The sequence below is a fragment of the Pseudophryne corroboree genome, chromosome 5 (assembly GCF_028390025.1).
Source record: "Pseudophryne corroboree isolate aPseCor3 chromosome 5, aPseCor3.hap2, whole genome shotgun sequence".
Lineage (NCBI taxonomy): Eukaryota > Metazoa > Chordata > Amphibia > Anura > Myobatrachidae > Pseudophryne > Pseudophryne corroboree.
In genome coordinates this window covers 268,776,394-268,780,458 of record NC_086448.1, presented here as the reverse complement: position 1 = coordinate 268,780,458, position 4,065 = coordinate 268,776,394, and the positions used below count along the sequence as shown (strand labels likewise).

The following is a 4,065-nucleotide window of genomic DNA, read 5'->3' as shown; positions in this document are numbered from 1 at the left end:
GTCATACCCCCATTTCCCCTGACCAGTACAGTAATTCTGTATTAATGGAACCGGGGTTTTTTTGTCACAACACAGTTTCAAAATAATTAGGCTAAGACTAGCTGGAATGGTAATCAGTGGTCACCACTCAAGGAATTATACACCTGAGTATTAACAGCATGCCATGGCCCTATTTGCGGGCAGGAATTGTGAGCAAGAAGTAATGGTCAGTTGATATAGATATTGAAAGTAATAGAGGAAAGAGAAAGTAAAATTAGTGGTGATACTGCTGTTGGTGTGTATTGGTCACATAAGAGCGGAAATTAATTCCTGACCTACCACACCAGGTATTCACAGGCAGTCACCTCTCCTGATACTAACCTGGCCCAACGCTGTTTGGCTTCCAAGATCGGACGAGATCGGGCACTGACAGCGTGGTATGGTCGTAGGGATTTATGTGTACACCAATGAGAGTGCACCTATATAGGAAATTGAAACTGAGAGAAAAGATGATAGGAAAGGGAAATTGCGGATGAGATCAGTACGTGAAAATATGTGGATCTGCTTTCCACGTTAGACACGGTTTAGGAGATTCCACTGGTGTGGTACTCTATCCCGAGAATCGTGAATGAGAGTCCACGAAAATTGGTGAACACAGATTAAGAAGATATAAGGTTAATATCTGTGATAGAGTAATGCAAAGGTTTAAGCTGTCATTAGGAGGTATACACAATTAGGTGGGGCTGAGCCCAATGACCGACCTCAGACGGTCTTAAGCGTATGAAAGTTATAACCTTAGGCAAGTAATGGTTTTATAGCCCCTAAAGAGTAGATAGACATACACATAAACACAGAAATTGAAAAACTGAAAGAGTAAGCTGTATTGGGTATTGTGACCCGGTACCGGCAGCATAAAACAAACTGCTAGGTGTACTGTACCATGCGAAATGATTAGTGTCGATACAAATAATATATCCCTTAAAGATTTGAGACAATAAGAGGTATATGAACTACATATAAATAGACCCAAACTGATGTGAGTAATATACCCCTAATGGGGAAAGCTATATGAGTTAATGTACCCAGTTGAAATAATTGGTATGCTGCACAGGACAAGACTAAGATCCTGTTGCAGACATACAGAGTCCTAATAGCAAATTGATGAGACTTAAACAGTATGTCCCTGTCCCTAGGAGGAAATATCAGAGCAGATAATAAATAAACTGACCAAAACGATTGCTGGCAAAAAACAAATGATTTTGGGTGACTCACAGAATGGCCTCAGGTACAAAGAGGCTGAGTGCTGGCTGGTCTAACGGCAAAGGTCCTTACAATAAGGATAATCTAAGTAATTGGAAGGAGCTTACGAATCTCCAGTGAATTAATTCTGATCCGTTAGGATGGCGCCATGATGTGACTGTGTGGACGGAGTTCCCCGCAGAAAACGCGTTTCACCCTGTGGGCTTGTTCACTTCCTGGTTCCGGAACCAGGAAGTGAACAAGCCCACAGGGTGAAACGCGTTTTCTGCGGGGAACTCCGTCCACACAGTCACATCATGGCGCCATCCTAACGGATCAGAATTAATTCACTGGAGATTCGTAAGCTCCTTCCAATTACTTAGATTATCCTTATTGTAAGGACCTTTGCCGTTAGACCAGCCAGCACTCAGCCTCTTTGTACCTGAGGCCATTCTGTGAGTCACCCAAAATCATTTGTTTTTTGCCAGCAATCGTTTTGGTCAGTTTATTTATTATCTGCTCTGATATTTCCTCCTAGGGACAGGGACATACTGTTTAAGTCTCATCAATTTGCTATTAGGACTCTGTATGTCTGCAACAGGATCTTAGTCTTGTCCTGTGCAGCATACCAATTATTTCAATTTTTGTGTCATAACAACTGGGTACATTAACTCATATAGCTTTCCCCATTAGGGGTATATTACTCACATCAGTTTGGGTCTATTTATATGTAGTTCATATACCTCTTATTGTCTCAAATCTTTAAGGGATATATTATTTGTATCGACACTATCATTTCGCATGGTACAGTACACCTAGCAGTTTGTTTTATGCTGCCGGTACCGGGTCACAATACCCAATACAGCTTACTCTTTCAGTTTTTCAATTTCTGTGTTTATGTGTATGTCTATCTACTCTTTAGGGGCTATAAAACCATTACTTGCCTAAGGTTATAACTTTCATACGCTTAAGACCGTCTGAGGTCGGTCATTGGGCTCAGCCCCACCTAATTGTGTATACCTCCTAATGACAGCTTAAACCTTTGCATTACTCTATCACAGATATTAACCTTATATCTTCTTAATCTGTGTTCACCAATTTTCGTGGACTCTCATTCACGATTCTCGGGATAGAGTACCACACCAGTGGAATCTCCTAAACCGGGTCTAACGTGGAAAGCAGATCCACATATTTTCACGTACTGATCTCATCCGCAATTTCCCTTTCCTATCATCTTTTCTCTCAGTTTCAATTTCCTATATAGGTGCACTCTCATTGGTGTACACATAAATCCCTACGACCATACCACGCTGTCAGTGCCCGATCTCGTCCGATCTTGGAAGCCAAACAGCGTTGGGCCAGGTTAGTATCAGGAGAGGTGACTGCCTGTGAATACCTGGTGTGGTAGGTCAGGAATTAATTTCCGCTCTTATGTGACCAATACACACCAACAGCAGTATCACCACTAATTTTACTTTCTCTTTCCTCTATTACTTTCAATATCTATATCAACTGACCATTACTTCTTGCTCACAATTCCTGCCCGCAAATAGGGCCATGGCATGCTGTTAATACTCAGGTGTATAATTCCTTGAGTGGTGACCACTGATTACCATTCCAGCTAGTCTTAGCCTAATTATTTTGAAACTGTGTTGTGACAAAAAAACCCCGGTTCCATTAATACAGAATTACTGTACTGGTCAGGGGAAATGGGGGTATGACTACTCCATGTCTACAACCCTTTCCATACTCTTACGATTTAAGAGACCAGGACATTTTTAATTCCTCAAGAATCTCCGGTTATGTTTCAAGATTTGTGGGAAGTTCATCTTGTTTTAACTTTATTAATAAAAGTTATATCTTAAAATATTCTCTTTAATACTTCCAAAATAAAAAATTTTTCTATTGTTTTTCATTTAAGAGTGCGCCCACACAAGAGCCTTCTGTCCTCTCCCATTGCATAGCAGACACATAAACAGCCAATCAGCACCTTTTTTTGAGACCCAGGTTGAATATCCCAGGACAGAGGCTTGCACACTGCACAACGAGTCGGGTTCCGACATATGCTAAACCCTTCTTTTAACCGGGGTTGAAATGCTGGGTTGCTCGACCCAGGATATTCACTTTGGTACTTTCACAATGCACCTTGACCCGGCAATAACCCGGGTTATTGATGCGATGTGAAAGCGGCAGCAGCCACACCATCATCTCTTTCCTGCATCTCTCAGCCACACCATGTTCTCCTCCCCCTGTCACCTCTATCTCCTCCCTGTATCTCTCAGCCACACCATCATCCCCCCCTTCCCGGGTCAACTCTCAGCCATGCCATCATATCCGCCCTGCATCATCTCTGCCTGCATCATCTCTCAGCACACAATCATCTCACCTCTGTGTCATCTCTCAGCACACTATCATCTTACCCCTGCTTCATCTTTCATAACACCATCATCGCCCCCCTGTGTCATCTCTCTGTCACACCATCATCTACCCCTGCCTCTCTCAGCCACACCATCATCTCCCCCAGCCTCTCTCAGCCCCACCATCATCTCCCCCTGTGTCTCACAACCACACCATCATCTAGCCCCCTGCGTCTCTCAGCCAAACCATTATTTCCTTCCTTCGTCACCTTTCAGCCACACCATCATCTACTCCATGCATGTTTCAGCCATACCATCATCTCCCCCCTGTATCTCTCAGCCACACCATCATCTCCTTCCTGCATCTCTCAGACACACCATCTTCTTCCTGTGTCACCTCTATCTTCTATCTGCATCTTTCAGCCACACCATCATCTCCCCCCTTGGTCAGCTTTCAGCCATGCCATCATCTCATCCCTGCATCACCTAT

General features: G+C 43.2%; 2 pseudogenes; one reads left to right on the top strand and one right to left on the bottom strand.

Annotated features, from left to right (window-relative positions):
* Positions 1-311: 311 nt before the first annotated feature.
* On the bottom strand, positions 312-430 carry LOC134931413 (5S ribosomal RNA; annotated as a pseudogene).
* A 2,080-nt stretch (positions 431-2,510) lies between these two features.
* Positions 2,511-2,629, top strand: LOC134931412 (5S ribosomal RNA; annotated as a pseudogene).
* Positions 2,630-4,065: the final 1,436 nt, after the last annotated feature.